Source organism: Dermacentor albipictus, chromosome 7 (genome assembly GCF_038994185.2).
Source record: "Dermacentor albipictus isolate Rhodes 1998 colony chromosome 7, USDA_Dalb.pri_finalv2, whole genome shotgun sequence".
Classification (NCBI taxonomy): Eukaryota; Metazoa; Arthropoda; class Arachnida; order Ixodida; family Ixodidae; genus Dermacentor; species Dermacentor albipictus.
Window position 1 is genome coordinate 96,396,954 of NC_091827.1, and position 21,046 is coordinate 96,417,999.

At 44.2% G+C, this 21,046-nt stretch overlaps 1 long non-coding RNA gene across 1 annotated transcript; it reads left to right on the plus strand.

The window, feature by feature from the left end:
* The first annotated feature begins 9,324 nt into the window (after window positions 1-9,324).
* LOC135901036 (uncharacterized) lies at window positions 9,325-20,419 on the plus strand. Its single transcript, XR_011507498.1, has 3 exons — window positions 9,325-9,595; window positions 18,459-18,578; window positions 20,108-20,419. It is a non-coding gene; the product is annotated as an uncharacterized lncRNA (long non-coding RNA).
* The last annotated feature ends 627 nt before the right edge of the window (window positions 20,420-21,046 follow it).

The following is a 21,046-nucleotide window of genomic DNA, read 5'->3' on the forward strand; positions in this document are numbered from 1 at the left end:
CTAACTTTTGATCTTTCCTGTCTTCTCTTCATTTCTTCTTTACTTCCGCTCTTCCCGGCAGCAAGGGTTAACCATGTGTGGTGCAATCAACCTTGGTTGTACATATTTGGTTATAGCGGAAACGTACAGTTGGCGTCCGCAGGACTTGTTTCTTATAAGACCTGTGGCGTCCCCTTGTTGGGCTCCATGGAGGGCGGCTGCCGTTACTGCCGAAAACTGAACATTCCCTTATGGATTATTCCTTTCCAAAACTCCCTGATCGCCCTCATAAGCGAGGGCGCACCGAAGAAGTATTTAAATTTTTTGGCCGGCACACTGAAAACTTTCCCCGCTATCAAGTCATTCATTCTGAGAAATCTGGAAAGACAACGAGAATGATCTCGCCTTTCCTGGTTTCGAAATGTCTAACTGAAACTATTGGCACAGGCTATAATGCATCTAGGCTAGCAAGTGGCGACCTCCTCCTAGAACTACGTGACAAAAACCAGTACCAAAAACTAAGTAACCTAGTGTCTATTGGGGACACTCCTGTTTCAGTGACCCCACACCGCACCATGAACACCATCCGTGGTGTGATCTCTGAAGATGACTTAATGAACCTGACCGAGGCCGAACTTTTGCAAGAGTGGAAGGACCAAAATATCATCAATGTAAAACGAATTAGAATCAGGCGCGACGGGAAAGAAATCGATACCAAACACCTAATTCTCACATTTGGCTCCAGTGTGCTACAAGAAACAATAGAAGCAGGTTATATTAAGATACGAGTTAGGCAGTACATACCTAACCCTCTCCGTTGCTTCAAGTGCCAAAGATTCGGCCATAGCTCACAAAACTGCCGAGGCCGATTGACCTGTGCTAAGTGCAGTTCACACGAACACCCCACTGAATCCTGCGATAAACCTCTACACTGTGTAAACTGCGATGGGGACCACGCGGCATACTCGCGGTCTTGTCCATCCTGGAAAAAAGAGAAAGAAATCGTAACAATTAAAGTAAAGGAGAACCTCTCATTCGAAGAAGCGTGCAGGCGGGTGTTCAACCTGCCAAACAGCTTTGCCGATGTGGCGCGTCAGGGGGCAGCGCCACAACGGCTCCCGGCAGCTGTCCGACCCACAAGCAGTGAGTCGGCAGTTATGCCACCTGCCCCCACGGCGGTTGCAGCTAGCGCTGCTCCGTCACCCCAGCAGAAGGGGCCATCCACCTCCGGGCAGGTGCCCCCAAAGGCCTCGTCCAGCGTGCCGAGGCCTTCTCGCCAAACAAGCGCTCGGAAGAGCGCGTGTCCAGCGCCTCGCAAGAGGCGATGGACACAACGACCAGTCAGACGGCGCCACCAGCGCCGAAGGAGCGGCGAGCATCACTCGACCGCTCCAAAAAAGACAAAACTCCCGTCACGGCGCCTGCAAAGCGCTCGTGAACTGATCTCAGTCTCTTAAACACACAGCATCCTACACATATAGCATAATGGATACACAAATACTACAATGGAATGTTCGAGGACTTCTCCATAACCTCGACGACATTAGAGAACTCCTACACAAACACAATCCCAAGTTGCTGTGTGTTCAAGAGACACACCTAAAATTAACACAGACCAACTTCCTAAGGCAATATGCCACTTTTCGCAAAGACCGTGATGATGCACTCTCCTCCTCGGGGGGTGTTGCCATAATAGTCGATCAGGGTGTTGCATGTCAGCAATTAAGTCTCCGAAGAGGTCTTCTCAGAAACCTTGATGACGTGCAAGAGCTCATTCAAAAACACAATCCAAAAGTGCTGTGTCTACAGGAAACACACTTAAAACCAAAACACACTAATTTTCTTCGACAGCACATTACTTTCCGCAAAGATCGCGATGATGCTATGGCATCATCTGGCGGTGTTGCCATTGTAACTCAAAAAAGCATAGCGTGTCAATGTTTACAGCTACGAACGGCCCTCGAAGCAGTAGCGGTTCGAGTTGTCCTGCTGAACAAACTCATCACTATTTGTTCGATTTACGTACCCCCGCATTACCAACTAAACAAACATAAATTTCAGTCCTTGATAGATCAATTGCCAGAACCTTATCTTGTTCTTGGCGATTTCAATGCACACAGCAGCTTGTGGGGAGACTCTCGTATTGATGCGCGAGGTCGTCTCGTTGAGCAGTTCCTTTTTTCTTCTGGAGCGTGCCTTCTTAATAAGAAAGAACCCACATATTACTCTCTTGCAAACAGAACCTTTTCGTCAATAGATCTTAGTATAGTTTCCGCGTCTATACTGCCCGAACTCGAATGGGAAGTTACAAATAATCCCTACGGAAGCGACCACTTCCCCATACTATTAAGAACACTTAAAGAAAATGAATATCTACCACAGGCTCCTAGGTGGAAGATTGACACAGCAGACTGGGAGGAATTCCGAAATTTAACTAGTATATCATGGGATGACATGTGTTCTTTAGAAATCGATGCTGCTGTGGAATACTTCACAGCCTTTATAATGGATGCCGCATGTAAATGCATACGTGAAGTAAGTGGCTCGGCATGCAAACGGCATGTCCCGTGGTGGAACGATGAATGTAGAGTCGCACGTAGGAATCAAAACAAGGCGTGGGGGTTGCTACGTGCTTCGCCCACTGCAGAGAATCTTGTTAACTTCAAGAAAGTTAAGTCTCAAGGCAGGAGAACCCGCCGACAGGCCAGAAGAGAGAGTTGGCAAAAGTTTTTATCGAACATCAACTCGTTTACAGATGAGGCGAAAGTCTGGAACCGCGTAAATAGAATTAGAGGCAGACAAACATATTCACTCCCTCTCGTAAACACACAGGGTGATACGCTGCAACATCAGGCAGACTCACTTGGCGAACACTTTGAGAGTGTGTCAAGTTCAAAACATTATTCGAAATCCTTCCTAAAGTATAAACAAATAGAAGAATGTAAGCCACTCAAAGGAAAATGTCTACAAAATTAATCGTACAACTGCCCTTTCAGTATTGCCGAGTTCAGAGCTGCCTTGAGCTCATGCAAGAGCTTTGCACCTGGATCAGACAGACTCATGTATGAAATGATCAAAAACCTACCCAGTGATACCCAAGTTACACTACTCACACTTTTCAACACCATTTGGGCTGCAGGATACCTCCCAACTGCATGGAAAGAAGCCATTGTGGTTCCTGTTTTAAAACAAGGCAAAGATCCTTCCTTAGTGGCAAGTTACCGCCCGATCGCCCTCACGAGTTGCCTTTGTAAGGTATTTGAAAAAATGATTAATCGGCGACTCATCCATTTCCTTGAAATGAGCAAAATGCTTGATCCGCATCAGTGCGGCTTCCGAGAAGGGCGGTCCACAACCGATCATCTCGTACGTGTTGAAGGAAATATCCGGGACGCATTTATACATAAACAGTTCTTCCTATCGATATTTCTCGATATGGAAAAGGCGTATGACACGACGTGGCGTTACGGAATCTTAAGAGACCTGTCAGAAATGGGCATCCACGGTAATATGCTTAATATAATAAAAAGCTATTTGTCAAATCGTACCTTCCGGGTAAAAGTCGGCAATGCACTCTCACGGCCTTTTACGCAAGAAACGGGTGTACCCCAAGGAGGCGTTCTCAGCTGCACACTCTTTATCGTGAAGATGAACACGCTTCGTGCTTCATTACCACCCGCCATCTTTTACTCTGTCTACGTCGATGACATTCAAATAGCTTTCAAGTCCTGTAACCTCGCCGTCTGCGAGAGACAGGTACAGCATGGTTTGAACAAGGTGTCACCCTTACGAAAATGGGTGTTGAATTTCCATTGTCGATTTGTTGTACTATAATTGAGTCAAGTCAAAGTACATGGAATTTCAACACCAGTTGACTCACCACAACGAGAGTTCAACGGAATTTCCGTTGTGCACTGCCAATGATTTTTCCGTTGAATGCTTTCCAATTGATTTCTCGTTGTATTTTCACGTTGCGATTACACCGGTACCACATGGTCACTTTCAATCGTGATCTTGCTCCATTAGGATCAATAATACGCGCATCGCGTTCGAGCCTCTTTATCGCGATCATAGGCTGACTACCATTTGTTTGATACAGTGTCTCGATGCTTAGCCAAAGGTTAGTGTGGATCCAAGCACTATAAGTAGCATTGAATTTTTTTAGGACAATTGTTTACATACTGAAGACTACTGAAATCATAAATATAGAAATGAAACAGAAAACTAAGAGAATGAAGGAATAGCATAATAGAGCGAATAATAATGAGGAGCAAGAATAGGTCGAGAACAGTGTCATACAATCAGCTGATGATAACGGCCCTGTTCACAATGACAAACGAAATATTTTCCTTTAAAAAATGTTTTATGTTGAAATTTTTACAGCACATTAGACAAATTTGACAAGTCCCTTGGACCTGCAACACCTGAAACTCCATGAGGATCACTTAATTGGACAGTGTTATCAGCTGTCACTGTCAATTGCAATCAAATTTGATCCATATCAGGCTTGATTGCAATCGAAAGTGGCTCTGTGACACCAGGTATTAGATGGAATGACGAAAGCCAGGCGTTCTTCAGCTTGTGGCTGTTTGGGCTTGTTGTTCCACATGTTGACAAACTGAGCAGAGAAAACACAGACAGAAAGAATGATACGAATGCTTGTTTGTCATCTAGTTTCTTTTGTCTGTCCATGTTTTTCTGCTCTACATTTTCTCAACAGGCATCCATGTTTTCTTAATATTCCAGAGGTGTAAATTGGGATAGAGTACAGGCACACTGCAGCAAGGCAACAGCAACTATCTGCAAATTACTGACAACCATCGTGATTGTTGCCCGAGGATCAGCTAGGTCACACTCGTGACAGTATGAGTATGCATCCTATCCTAAAGGGAGTCAGGATAGCCGTCTGCTACAATATGAAAGAAAATACACCTCTCACTCTATTGCACTGCTTGTTTCTTATTAAATGTAAGTGTCTATATGCAGATTTACAAGCCCCCTGCTTGTATTGATACAAGTGCAATGCTGTTTAATGATGTTTGTTAGCATGCTGCAAGTGTACATTTCAATTACCCTAGCTATTTCACTAAGTGATTGTTGAATAAGAAACGTGTTTTTGTCCTCATAGGAAAAAGCTCATTTGAAATATGTCACACTGTTTGGACTTATATTACCCAATAGACCTATATTTTGCAAGTTAGATCTAGCATGCAAATGATGACTGCTGTTGGCCACACAGTGTTGCCGCACCAATTTTCAGATTTGCAGACGTGGATAAGCAAATGAAGAGAAAATGAAACGCATGTTCTGTGCTACCCATGTTCTGTGCCACCCCATGATTTCAATGTATTGCTTGTGATAATATGAGGGGCCACTCGTGAACCTGTGTGCTACTCCCCCAAGCAGCGATTACTCAAGGAACCAGACATATAATGCTCTTTATTATTTACAGGCATCGCAAAAGTGTACAAAAGCATACTATACATGAAAAAAATCTGTATATTTCACTTTTGCTCACAGCACACATCATAACAATGCATAAAAATGTGGCACAACATCACGTAATAACTTAACAAAAGCAAGCATGGTTAAATAGGATGTGCTTAATTCAAAAGAGTCCATAGAGCTTTCCAACAAAACTGAACTCTGTTGCAAGGTAATGTAACATTTTCTATGGTGTTGGAAAATCAAAATGCAGCTGCAGTATTCATTTTGTAACAAGCGATGAAAGTGACTGTAAGGTCTTGTGAGCAACTTCCAGACAGCGAATAGCTAAAGCAAGTCTAAAGCCCTTTGATGGCATCTCATATTACTCATCTTTTATTATGTAGTTTAAGGAAAATGTTACTTCACCATGCCATTTGGACAACTATCACTCACTTATCTCAAACAAAATATTACGCAAACATCTAATTTTGCCAGCTACAGTTGGCAATCTGAAATTGTGGATATCTGATGCCATTGACTTAGCGTCTAAGTGTACCATTCATAAATTCAAATGGAAAAAGAGAGTGACTCCACAAAGGACCCTAGTTTACGGCACTGTCGACAACACGCAAAAGAGGAGAGCATTATATGTCACGTACTTGATACCGTACAATTCCTGGTACTCAAGAAGAAACTTCTTCATCTTTCTCCTAACTGTAGCAAGCTCCTGAATGCAGATGCAAGGGTCAAGAAGGTAATGCATGATCACAAAAAATTTCAACTAATGGTTGTACTGTCTTTCTAGAATGCATCCTATTAATGTGACTGGGGAACAAAACAGCAGCCGATTCCTCCAACCGGCAGCTTTCCACTCCTTTATGTCCTTTAAAGAACTTGGCAGCCTGGTGAGCTCCCATATGGGGGCGAGGCTCAGAAGACATTTGTCTGCATCAGGAAGATGTCGGCATAGATGAAATCGGTGGCACTGTCTGGACTTCAGCCACATAAACATTGTTGCCCGAACAAAACCAGAACAAACGGCATGCACGTAGTGTACTACAAAGGCCTCACTAAATGAAAAAAAAATGAAAGAAGTGTCAGCACACTTGCTACTTTGATGCCACAACTAGGGGCCTGCACGGCCTTTTGTGCATGGCACAAAAATGGCTCGTGTTCTGAGCTTGTTTGCAGAAGCACTTGGCAGACACACACGACAAAACCCATTTCCTTTTGAAACAACCTGCCCAGAGTCCTCACACGATGCACAACCATAAGCACTGTTGAATTGTGTCATACTAGTTAGTTCACATTTGGAAACGCTGTCTACTGTACGGGGACCAGGAAATGTCTTTGACGTGTGCGATACACCCCTGCTGTCCCTCCAAACAACTCCAGTGGATGATATTTCATTCATTCTTTTCACAAACTGTATAAAAAAAGAGTTCATTGATGGCCTCCCTGTGCCAAACCACAGCCCAGACAACAAAAGAGTCTGTGCACATTCTTTGCATGGCAGTTCACTAATCATCAAAAGAAGAGACCACATGCTCGCATCAGAACTTTCGAAAAGGGGCACACCGTCAGTATTCAATGTCAATGTAATGTCATTCGAAGTCACAGGCAACTTGTACTGATAGCTTTTTGTGATGTCACACACATCAAAGGAAGTGCCTGTTCTACTGCATTGCAGCTTTCCTGATTCTAACACATCTGGAATTTGGCCCTTCAGATCCATTACAAGAAAAAATGATGAGCTTTTCAGTAAGCTGCCACTCGCATAGTTCACATTGCACTGACTGCCAACCACATCATTTCCTGGTAATTCTGGTAGTTAACCAATTTACCCAAAGAACACACTACAGTATAAGTGCTTAGCATACTGCTTTTCGGATCCGGCAAAGTGTCAAAAAAGAAGTATACTTTGATGTTGGGTACGCGACACCTTCTGGCAAGTGAGCTCTGAGAAGCTGCACTAAGCTATCGGTGGCTTCTTTTGAGCAGCCATGGCGCAAGCTGTGGGCGATGACCATTAAGAGGCTTTCGGCTTTCGTAAGCTGGGCTCCAGGAAACAGGTCTTCATCCTAAGCAGAGAGGCATGGTAGCAAACAATGGTGGTGTTAGAAAAAGTACAACATTACAATCATACACTTGTAGATGCCTGTTTTGTTACCTGCACAGTAAATTGGACAGAAAGTCCTGCCATGACAAGGGCTTCATGAGTTATCTTGTGGCACTGAGTTTATACTGGCTAACATGTTACTTAACCTGGCAACTAACTTTAATGCACCATTTTAAGCTACCCCTTTTACTTTGTGAACCTGCCTCGAAATAATTCAGATGCCAACTGTGCATGGTGAACACCAGATGGCCACCAAAGAAACCTCTTTAAAGCAGCCATGGTACATGCAGCACAGTGAGACTAAGCACTGTCTTGCCATGAAATGTGTGCTTCGGGACAGCAGATATTTTTAACATGTACTTTTGGAGTACTATTAAATAACGACAGATGTTCAAGGAAGATTTGAGGGCTTCATTTGCAAACAACCCCAAAAAAAGCAGGCTTTGGCCACAACACGACAAAATTACACACACACACACACACACACACACACAAACAAACAAACACACACACACACACACACACACGAACGCACGCACGCATTATGTATATATGCTAGAACAGGCGCCAAGATAACGCCTGAACGTTAAAGGAAAACCCTAGGAAATTCCATCAGCACATTACGTATTCTAAGGCTCTGCGGTGCTCTGTTCCTGCCTCAGCTCCACGTTACCAGCACCGGTTTACTAATGCTTTACCATCAGTAAACACAGTTTACTGATGTAAACTGTGTTTACATCAGTAATATGAATTTAACAGCGCGGTTTTCTCCTTAATTGGGAGAAATAACTGCTGCGAGCAATGATCGCATCGGTACGCTCCCTACTTCATTCCACCACGTCAATATTTTCACTATACGACTCGGTCACTACGCTGCATAAGCTTCAGGAGATAACCTGCGGCAGGCGTTACAGCGGGGCAAAATAAGACGTCACAGCAACAAAATAATATCTGGAAATTACGCCTGACACCACAACGCTTACCAAGTCATCCTTCCAGGCTCTCGGAAAATGCTGCTCGCCGGGGTCAGGATACACGTCAGCGCAATCAGCGTCACATTCCGATTCGCTGCTCTCAGACGACGAGGTAGACAAGGTTTCATGCGTGCTTTCCAATGGATGACAGTCTTCAGTTGCAGCGTCAATTGAAGGGAATGGTGCGATGTGGCCTGCGTCAGCGTCTGCTTCGTTTTCGCAGAAATTCTGTTCACTTGCATCAGTAGAACCCAGTTCACTGTCCAACGCGGCAGACGAAGCACCGACTGATGTACGTTTTTGAACCTATTTTGAGCGTATGGGCACGTCGATGGACGGGTCCCATAAGTAATTTCCGAATTGTCTTCTCGGCGACATTATTCGTGAACGGCGCTGGGCCTTGCACGATTACTTTACGATAAAATATAGAGCGCAACACCCAAGTAAAACATAGCGAACAGCGAATGCGGAGTACAGCGGAGTAGTCATACAATCACGTAGTAGTGCACCCGCTGGCTAGAAAACCTAAAGCGTTGCCAGACGGTCAACTGCCTCGACGCTCAATGACTCAACAGTGAAACGTTAGATCAGCGTATCCAAGAGGTAGGTCTGGAAAATGCATTTTATATTATTAGGCAATAGTGTGTGGCTCACAGGGCCGCAAACATTTATTAAAGTTTTGTTTCAAGCTTTTGTTATGAGTTTTAAAAAAAATAATTTTAAGCCAAACACAGCCATATCTAAAAAGTGAGCAGGAAACACTGATACCATCTCTTTCGTTTGCGCCGTGTTTGCATTTTTCCGTCGCCATTTCGTGCGTATTTTTGTTAGTTGCCTCCCGTCAAGTTGGTTCTTTATTTTATGTTCCGGCCTCGGCACGTGCGTTTGTTTGCTCGGACAGCTGGAGCGTAAGATGTCTCACGTCCTTGCGAAGTGAGTTGACGATAACAAGTGGGATGTGTATCCCGTGAATGCTTTGGCCGACACGGATGTGGCCTTCCGTCTCATATCGCAGCAGGGGTCAATTAAAGAAGTATTCAACTCATCAGTTGGAAAGAAGGAGCGCCACCGGACCCGGCAGTACTCCTTGCCTTCGGTGAGTACATCTCGTGTTTTTTGACGGCTGTCCCTACTAAAGTAACATATTTAACAGGGAGAGGCGGGCTAGTTGGTGGTCGATATTGGAATGCATCATGTAACCGCGAAAACGACAACGGACGATGAAACATCCGCGCCTGTCCTGTGTGTTTCTTTCCTCGTCCGTTGTCGTTTGCGTGGTTACATGATGCATCCCAACTAAAGGCACGTTACACGGAACCTGTCTCAGAAAAGTTTATGCGCTGTCCAGGTTGCCGGTGTAGCGTGTTGCACGTACAATCAATTGATCACTAAGACACGGGAAAAAAAAAGCATCTCATAGCGAATATGATCGACGCGACCAGTTTGTGTGCTAGACCTTGACATTTTTCATACGTATGCCCGAGCAGCGCAATGTAATACAGCCTAGCCACAAATTCGTGCCAGCTTGCCCGCTTATCAGTCATTCTGCTCGATATTTCAGCAAAGTTCTGACTGGTGTCGCATAAAAGTCGCGGGCCGCTTTTATCGTCGCGACAAGAGATTGGAGGATTTTTTACAAGCACTGCTCCCGGAGGGGACATGTAACCGGCAAACGAACGCTTCAGAAGAGCACTTGATATTATAACAAAAGAGGCGGCGCAGGTTCTCCAGGGCACCCAAGGGGTGCGGGAGGATCAAAGCTGGAAGCAGGGCGGCCCGTGAGTTGGGGCCGCGGAGGCCGAAGCGTGTCTGGGGCATTCACACTGTAAGGTATTCGTATTTCGAGCTGCCGGTCTTCTACAGGTGGATGGTCACGCATTTATGAAAAAGAAGTAATATTTATTTATTTACAATATCGCAAAGGCCCCAGTAAAGGGATTTTACATGAGGGGTGGGCTATTTACAAATGCATTAGGTGTTATATACAATTTTTTTATTACTGTATTGAAGTCGGTGCTACTGGAGAGGAGCGCAACGTCAGAGGGAAGGTAATTCAAATCTTGCAATGTTTTGACAAAAAATGAAGAAAGATTCACAGTGGTTCGAGCAGATGGTGGGTATACAGCTGTTTCGTGATTGCTGCTGACTTGATGGCAGGAGTACAAGGTGACGTGTGATAAAACTTGAACAATAGGCACAGACGTGCTATTCTGCGGCGGGCTGAAAGACTTCCAAGGTTTGCACGAGATTTTAGTTCGGTGAGACTAGAATGGTATGAGCATTTTGAGAAAATGAATCTGGCTGCATGGTTCTGTACAGATTTTAGCATTTTATTAGGGTTACTTTGGTGAGGGTCCCAAACAGTACATGTGTATTCTAGTTTGGTCAGATTATTGTGTGATAGGCGAGAAGTAGGACAGAAAGATGTGGTAGATAAAGGTTACGATGTAAACAACCAAGAACGCGGTTAGCTTCATTAGTAGTGTGCATTGTATGAAAGGACCGTGTTAAATGTGATGACAAATGAACACCTACGTACTTGTACGCACTTACACATGAAATTGCGAAGTTATAGATCAAATAATTCAGTGATGAGTAATATTGCTGGCAATGAAAAGAAAGTAGTGATGTTTTATTTGTGTTTAGTGACATGAGCTACTCGTTGCACCAGATTTCGATCCGTTGAAAGTCAGACCGAAGGGAGTGAATGTCAGACAGGTTGTTAACTGGACGATATATGTAGCATGCAGTCGTCTGCAAAAAGTGTGATGTTAGAAGAAATATCACTCGGTAAATCATTGATATATATTAGGAATAATAGTGGGCCGAGGATCGTGCCCTGAGGCACGCCCAAGCTGACAGGAAGGTAGGCAGAAGACTGTTTATTGGCGCGCACGAATTGCTGGCAGTTAGTTAGAAAGTCACAAATCCATTCAAAAGCAAAAGAATTAACGCATGAAAGTTTTAGAAACGGGCGTTCATGAGGAACGTTATCAAATGCTTTCTCGAAGTCCCCCCCCAAAAAAGGACACACACTCACACGATATATCTCACGTGCTCCTTTCTTCCGCATTCCAAAGAAAGCCTGCGAAATATAAAAAAATACCATGTGACGGGGCAATGGTGCACTGTTATTGTGTTGCTTGCTCTCAAGCGTGTGATGGATGAAGACGTCGGCTGCAGCGAGACTGGCCCGTGACAGGGCGTTACGTCTGGTGTAGGTATCTGGGCGTGCGGCTTTTATCGCATGACGGCACAAATGCATGCTGCTGGCTGAGCGGTGCCGAAGCGATAAAGCATCTAAGGAGACGAAAGAGAACAAGAAGATAGCTTTATTTCTTTTTTATTCTTGAAATGGACACGAGCTGGCGGCCTGCCGATGGAGTGTAATGGGGTTGGGCGGGGAGGCGGCGTTAGGGCCGGAATGATTTTGCAGTGACCTTCAATCCAAAAAGTGCCTTTCGATTATAATGCGTGTTCGAAGAGGTCACCATCTCATAGGCACATTTTCCAAGCCGTTCTTGATCATGGTATCAGGGATGGAGTTGCAAACTTGTCTTACTTTTTCTTTTAGGTTCTCTGATGTAGTTGGTGTCCGGTATACTTGATCCTTGATGTAGCCCCAGAGAAAGAAAGCAAGGGAGTTAAATCTGGCGACCATGCTGGCCAAGCAATGAGCCCATGCTGTCCAATACACTGCTGCGGGAATAATTCATGCAGCCATTTGCAAGCTTTGCTGCTGCCGTGTGCATGAGCACCATCATGCTGATACCAAATATCCTTGATCCTATCCAATGGAACTCGGCAAAGAAAATCCTCAGGCGCCCCATCAAGGATGTCATTCATATGTTTCGCCTGTAAGCATGTTATTAAAAAACAGGGGGCCAATGATAGTGCCACCGTAAATTCCACACTACACGTTAACCGACCGCTGATATTGGTAATGTCTTCAAAACCCAGTGAGGGTTTTCATTGCTCCAATAGTGAGTGTTGTGGATGTCCACGTGGGCATTACATGAGAAGGTAGCTTCATCAGTCCACAATGTTTTGTTGGCAAAGCCCGGCAGAAGATAATCTTCCACCTTGATTATAATCCAGTTTGCAAAGTGCTTTCGATTTTTGAAATAGCGGGGCTCCAACATCTGGTGCAGCTGCATGTGGTATGGATGAGGCTGCCTCTTCTTAAGTACTCTTCACATTGAAGAATTTGGCACTCCAGCTTCAGCACCCACACTACGAGCACTTGCATGTGGGTCTGAAGAAAACTGACACAGTATCTATCTCCACGTCCTCGTCCAGGATTGAAGATTTATGTTGCTTTTTCGTAAAAGTCCCAGTCTGTCAGCGTTTCATATGCATGCACAATCATCATTGAGCTCAGATGCTTACCTGGATGCCAGTGTGGAAATAGCTAAAGTGCATGCCTTCTATGTCCACTTGACGCACCTAGAGCCAAAACCATATCCTCCCTTTCCTCATTGGAGTAAGCCATATCCGCTGCTCAACGTTGGTCACAGCTGAATAGCGTTGCTGTAGAGAACACGCAGGGATGTGTGTGCCTGAGGAGCTCTGGATATTGGGGGCGAGCTCCACAACTGGAAAAGCTCATGCCACCATCGGCGTGACGTGACATATGAGAGGTCACGTGGACACAGTGGCCGCATCGGCTGCATTGGAAGCACCGAAGCGAGCTGAAAATGAAAGTTTAAAGTGCCACCTGCGCTACAGTTCTGATTAAGTGGTGAGGCTTTACCGCTTGACAACATTTGAAAGCACTCTAATAGGTAGTGGCTGCCTTTGGAAGCGTGCAGCATGGTAGGCTGCTGCTCGGTGCCGTTGTGCCGGACGTACGCAGTGGAGCCTGGTGTCAGCCTTATTCACACGTAGCCACAGAACAAAGAGCCACATGAAGCTTGACTCGCGAAACTTAGAAGTGGCAGACAGCCATCACCTACAACTCCGGTATGCAGCAAACAGGTGCGAGGAAGATTTCTGCTATGGTGTCAGCACTGCGCGATGTTCGGTGAGTAGCAGAAAACGCACACCGAGACGCTTGCCCGCGCCCACTGCCTAGCTAATGTCGTGACGGTTTTGGTCTATGAACTTGTTGACGCTAGATACTGGCAAGTTCACTGGAACGGAAAGGGAGCGGCAAGAAGCACATTAAAAAAAAGGCATGGCATATGGTCACGTTTGTGTTCTGAATTATTGCACTGGATTACGACGAAGAAGCCCAGGGAAATCGTACGCTGAGAAGACCGATAAGCATACAGTTCGATGCCACTTGAGAAATAATATTGGAACGTCCAAGAATTCAGAAGACAAAAAAAGATTTAATCGTTGCGATGGCACATCACAGTCACCGTAGGTGTCGAAATCTCTATCACAAAATTATTTTTGAACAGTTGTGATAGCGTCCATGCAACAAAGATTGCCATTGTACTGTAAAATGCTCATATGCTGCAGCCTAAAGCTCACGGCACGCTGCGAAAACGCGCTCACAGCGAAAGCAAAACATTGTTCACAGACATGCATGCAGACGTGCAGTCGGTCGCTGCGAACCCGTGCGATCGCTGCATTGAGGCTTCATTCTGTTATGCCCCATTTGGTTACACAGACAGCCCACTATAAGAACATATTTCGCATAGTTTATTCGCAGCATTTGCCTACCTTTCACACAATTAGGGAGACTCCATCCTGGCGACCGCGTGCAGTGGCGCTCACTGTACATATGTATTCGGCAAAGAGATAGTGTCTGTAAACAATTCTGTGCTTTCAGTTTGCCCAAGATTATTATATCGACAGTCAAAAACTTCCCTCGTTGTGAGAGTACTTACATAAATGTTGAGGAGGGCCGCCACGTGGTGTTTTTTTTTTAGCGCTGTAAGCGAAACCTATGAGGAGCGCGCCGCGTGATCTCATACTACGCAAGGGAGGAGCTTCTGACAGATGGCGACTCCGTAAGTCCTCGCCCCCAACATTGCAGTTCGCTGGAATTGGTTCAGACGAGGTACATAAGGTATGATCTACATCCGGTAAACTGGAACAGCCTGTGGGCGCACTCTCTCGGGGACTGACACGCTGGTGACGGTGCACAAGTGTGAAGCCAGACGCGGCCACCCGATACTGCGACCACAAAGTGATGTGCATCCGTGGGGTGCGAGATAAAAAAAAAAGTCTGGTAGACAGTAAGTGCGAGAAAGAGAGCAGACGGGGCCAGTATGGAAAGAGTTGTCTGAAGAATACATGTGTAATCTTCCTTGAATATAGGCAAGGTTTTTTTACCATTAGTTAGTTTTGTCCGCATGCGACTTATCCGCTGTTATTCGAGCCCTAAGGTTTAAAGTTGTAGCATCATCGTTCAATTTGAAAACTTTTTCAAGGTCATTTGTGTACAAAGGCAAAATTCCAGCAGCAGTAATTGCTTTCCATCATTCCCACGCACTTCGCCCTTTCCTTCTTTCAAGCAGAATCAAAATGCTGCTTTCATCTTTTCTCTTTTGTGGCCTTAGATGCTTTATCGCTTTGGCAACATTTGGCCAGCAGCATGCATTTGCACCGTCCTGCAATAACAGCCGCATGCCCGGATACCTACACCAGGCATAACACCCTCTTGCGGGCCAGTCTCACTGCAGCCGACACTGTTCATCCATCGCACGCATCAGAGCAGCACAATAACAGTGCACAAGTGCCCCGCCACATGGTATTTTTTCATATGTTGTGGGCTTTCTTTGGAACGCGGAAAAAGGGGCCATGTGAAATATACCGTGTTGGAAACAATTTATTGAGAGGTTTCTGTAAATGCCCTACAACTTTGCATCTCACACTTGGGGTCTGCAGCCAATACTTAAAAAGTTGATTAATTTAACACAAATAATCCGTTAGTTAAGGGGAAAATAAAAAAAAACAGCCTGAGTAACTCTAGAACAGTGCCAACATTATGAATTTGGTTCAACTTGCGTCCGGAGTGCCTTTCATTTTTAAAACTTTGGCTCAAGCTATGTGGGACAAGCTGTATATATAGTACAGGAGGGAGATTGAAAGGTTAGATGACATAGCTGGCTGTTCATTACACTATTACCAAAAAAGTTGTTTGTAAATTTAATAACTAACCCTCATTTATCACTAGTTGCAAATAAGCTCATTATGTAAACTAGGTTGGTACTTAACCAGTCTTACTTAGTCAAGACAAGCATGGGCCGGTTTTTGTAGCAATGCCTTTTCCCATGGAGGAAAGAAACAAAGTAGGAGGGCTTGACGTCACATTTTTGAAGAAGTGACTAGCGCAAGGGTGGACATGAGACAATGAGACACTAAAAAGATGACAAGGACAAGCGCCTGTCCTTGTCGCCTTTTAGTGTCCACTCTTGCGCTAGTTACTTCACCATGGAATACCAACTAGCCCAGTCTCGCACCCCACATTTTTGAAGCCGGAAATGCAGCCATGTTGGTGTGCCATCTCCCTTTGTGCCTCCACTCAGCTCGCCAGAACAGTTAGGCACGAGCTTTGAACTTGCATTGCTATGAGCTGCCTGAAGTGTGTGCTGCTGATGCGCATCAGAACAATGCCTGTGAAACTTCTTGATCAGTTTTAGTGAAGCAGACGCGATCCTGTGCCCATCTGGGGCATGTTGAAGAAGATGACAAAGACCTGCACCGCAAATACTTGAGTATGTCTGTTGCTGACACTTGCACTCACAGACCCAAAACATCTTTCAAGCTTACACACCTCGCTTCAAAGTCAGCTTGTCTTGCGAACATAATGTGCTGCGAGAAAGACGCATGTCGAACATGCTTATTTCACTTTTCAGAGGCCTAGCACAGCAGCGAGAGCTTAAGGGGCATGGTTGCTATGGCAAGGTTTTCATTTGGGGCACCATTACCAGTGCTGCATTGCGAAAAACAGCATGCGACTTCCGTCACACTACCTCCAACACGTCTGTGTTGGCCGGCGCCTCTCCTACGCTCTCCTTCCTCCATGCCTTTTCCCGATAACAATGCCTTTCAGTGCTCATCGCTTTTGTGAGTGGTCAAGCGAGGCTGTGTATCGGGCGGAGCTTTAAAAGAGGCCACTCATAAATGCGAAAAGCACTGAAAGGCATTGGCATCGAGAAAAGGCATCGCTACAAAGTACTGGCCATGCTCGCCACTTCTTTCTGTATAAGTAAATACAAATAAAAATTGGCTCACAAATGTACAGGACTGGACACAGCATAAGAATTGGGGATAAGAGTTAATGGAGAATAGCTTAGTAACTTGCGAATCGCTGATGATATTGCCTTGCTTAGGAACTCGGGGGACCAATTGCCATGTATGCTCACTGACCTGGACAGGCAAAGCAGAAGGGTGGGTCTAAAAATTAATCTGCAGAAAACTAATGCTTAACAGTCTCGGAAGAGAACAGTAGTTTACGATAAGCAGCGAGGTACTGGAAGTGGTAAGGGAATACATCTACTTAGGGCAGGTAGTGACCGTGGATCCGGATCATGAGACTGAAACAATCAGAAGAATAAGAATGGGCTGGGGTGCGTTTGGCAGGCATTTTCAGATCGTGAACAGCAGGTTGCCATTATCCCTCAAGAGAAAAGTGTGTAACAGCTGTGTCTTACCAGTACCCATCTACGGGACAGAAACCTGGAGGCTTATGAAAAGGGTTCTCCTTAAATTGAGGACGATGCAACGAGCTATGGAAAGAATGATGGGCGTAGCCATGGCAAGAGCTGAAGGATCGTAGAAGGCATATTAGATTAAAATTTTTCCACGATATTTATTATTCTAAAACAGGCATAATCCGCGATAAATATATCCAGGCACCACATTATATATCTAGGCGACTTGACCACTGTTTGAAGGTCAGGGAATTTTCTTGTAGGGGTGACGTCTTCCGTTATTCTTTTTTTGTTAGAACTGTTCGAGATTGGAACAGTTTGCCATCGACCATTGTATATATTACAGAAAATGATGCTTTTTACCACGCATTGAACTAATTTGTTGATGTATTGATTAAAGTTTGTAACCTCCCTGCTGTAATGCCCTACGGGGCGATGCAGGTAACTAATAAATAAATAAATAAACATTAAGGGGGATAAGAGAGCAAGTTTCGTGAGGGAACAAGCACAAGTTAATTACATCTTAGTTGAAATCAAGAAAGAAATGGGCCTGGCCAGGGCATGTAATGAGGCGGGAAGATAACTGATGGTCATTAAGGGTTACGGACTGGATTCAAATAGAAAGGAAGCGTAGCAGGGAGCAGCAGAAAGTTAGGTGGGCGGATGAGAGTAAGAAGTTCGCAGGGACAACATGGCCACAATTAGCACATGACCGGGGTAGTTGGAGAAGTATGGGAGAGGCGTTTGCCCCACAGCGGGCGTAGCCAGGCTGATGATGATGAAGCAAGTGATCATTGTTAGCATTGTGTTCAGTGGGGCTGGTTGGTTCCTGTTTAGAATAAAGACAGGGACAGCACATCATGGAGTACAGGACAGCGCTCTGTGCTGTGCTCTTTACTCGCTCGCCCTGTGTTGCGCTGTTCCTGTTTTTATTCTAAAGGGATCATTGTCTGTGTTTATATATTTTTAAATAAGGTTTCCATTGAAATCGTTCAACGGTGTGGAGTAAACAAAAATATCGGGACATCTGAACATTCGAATATTATTCATCAAACAACCATGCAGGCTGACTGATCACTGGTTGTCCAGTTTTAATCTTTGAATAAGTTGGGAATCAAGCAACCGAATAACTGGTATTGCCAAAGGCCTGATTTAATGGTGCTTTTATAGTTTGTCAACTACCATTGGCAATATTGAATTAAGGCATGTTTGTAAGAAGGCATTATGTTGATAACTTCGATGACAGTCTGTGAAAATGCACTGCCCACAGATAATTTTCGTGCGCGTGATACTGCTAAACCAATTGTTCTTGTATGTCTTTAAAAAAATAGATGCTTTCTTTTATTTCAGATATCAACCCAGGCAGCACCTGTACTGTTCAGGTAAAGGCACTTCAAGAAGAAAATCGGGAATTAAAAGATGAAGTGGAACGTATGAAGCGGATGGCAGAAAAACACGATTACATTTATGGTGAAAAGCCTTTAAACATATGTTGCCACAACATTATACAGTCAGCAGCTGTCCTAACCTTGGTGCTTGACCACTTGCCATTGCTCTTGAAAAAGTTGAAGACCCTTCAAAATAAGAAAGAAGTTAATTTCATGAAACATGTTTTTCAACGGAAAGGTTTTTGCTTCCGTTATTACCATGTGAACTTGGTCACAAAGTGCCAAACTATGTCATAAAAGGCACTGGTAAGAACACTCTTCCTTTCCGATGAAAGCACAACAAAATTTTTCAGGTAAATGAAGAGAAAGAAGTTTTACACCATAATGCATTCGTCGATTATCAGCCATTTCTAACATTTTTATAGGCCATTGAAAGGCAGTAAAATGGCCTGTATTTAGGATTTTTTCCAGTAAAAGCTTAAATTTTGCATCGGGCAAATGGTCAGGACCTGTACAATGCTGAAAAAAAAATGCTTGGACGGAATATGGTACAATAGTGTACACATGTGACGACCACTCAAGAAAGCTGATACGGTGTGCTAATTTAACAATGAATTGAAAAATATGCAAACACTGCCTCTTGTGATAGCTCATTGTGTTGTTATTAAACTGAGAAAGCTTTGTTAGAATAATTTTTTGCTTAAAGGAAGAAAAAAGGATATTGAAGTGCTATTCTACCGATCTCAAAATGTACAATACATCTTCTCACTTCAGGAAGCCTCTTGGCGCCAAAGACGGAATGCATGGATACGAGCGCTCCTGTGCCAATAAATAGAGGTTAGTCTAAACTGATTTTAAGGTAATTGCTTCATTGCTAGGGTGGTTATGAGCCTCTTCAGTCAAGCAGGGCTGCTAGATTACTTGTGTTTACCAGCATGTCACTGTCTGCTAATTTCCTGCTTGGTGCCCTTACACAGCATTGGGCAGTGCATTGATACCGACGTATTTGCTACCCGACTACTTGTGCCAGTCTAGTTAGAATTGGGCAGAATGCAATAAATAAAATGATAATAATAATTGCAGATTCTCGTAAATATCAAACGAGTAAGTTGGTGGGAATGAGCTGCCCAGTATTGTGTAAGGATGATGAGCCGGCCGTTAGTAGACAGCGACATGCTACTAAATACACGTAATCTAGCAGCTCTGCTTGACTGAAGAGGCTCGTAACCACCCCAGTACTGAAGGAATCAACATAAAATCAGTTTGCACTACCCTTATGGCACAGTAACGCTCGTGTTTAGTACTACAGGCTCAATATATAACAAGAGATCAAAGGACGAGAGAAAAGAAATAAAATGTGCATGCATCCGCTAGCACAAAAACTTGGAAAAGGACAGCAGAAGCACAATGAGATAAACAAAGTGGCGAGTGATCGCTTTTTCATTCTGCGTAACTTGTGCATTTATCCACTTCCAGTTTCATTTCACATGCTGCCATGGCTCAGTGGCTGCATTTTGACTGTGGTGCAATCCAAAAGCACCTGTCTGTTGTGATATACTAAAGAACCATAAGTGATTGCTTTCATAATTTCGTAACCAATTTATTTTGCAGAAGCACCCAAATTAGTCAAAACGACCTAAAACGGCACTTGGCAAGGTTGTAAATCAAGCCAAACAAACAGTTGGACCTTTTGTTGCTTGCCCAAAGGTGCATATATCTATCATATCCTCTGTCTTAGCTAGCTAACATAAATGCATGAAATGGTACTGTCAGAAAAATGAATTTTTCGCACTATCCTTAAACTTGTTCTCTGCAAGCTCCAAGTCTCTTCAAGTCAAAGGCAGGAACATGCACATTGGTATAGCAATGCATCATCAGAAATTGCTGTTTATTTAAAAAGGCAGGATGACCTCTCATTGATAGGCTGCATTTTTCATATCAATTTTGTCTGTGAAAGCACACATTAGGGTTGATGCCTGAGGAAACTTGTCACTGTCTTCACTGTAATTATGCATTTATGTTTCTGGCTAGAAACGTCATTTATAGTCCTAATATAATGTGTGCTGTGTAGCATCCATGTCTGAACCTGTACTTACTATTGCCAAAAAGCACTCGTCCTGTCTCCCTTTCTCATCCGTGTTTTCTTCGATGAATTCATAACAGTGAGCTTGCGTTCGAATCCTTTTAAGCCACTGATAACTTACACCATCACCAGACAGTAACTTTAATGTCATGAGCTTGTACAATTTCACTTGATGGAGGTCACTTTGGTGTTACATGACAAAAAAGTGTCACCTGATATTGAGGGCTATGGTGGTTATCAGAGTAGTATGCACTTGAGCTTTTCCTGTGCCTTTATGCTGTGTGTAGATATCATGAATGGATATGAAAGTGCCAGAAAAACCAAACTTGCCTCCGGTGGGAGCCGAACCCACAACCTCTTCACTACAAATTGCGTTACCGCGGCAACTGTTCCAACTTCTAGATTCTTGGGTATTTTGTTTATGTGTAACCGTGGGTGTGTTAGCCAGTTCTATTCATGCCAATCCA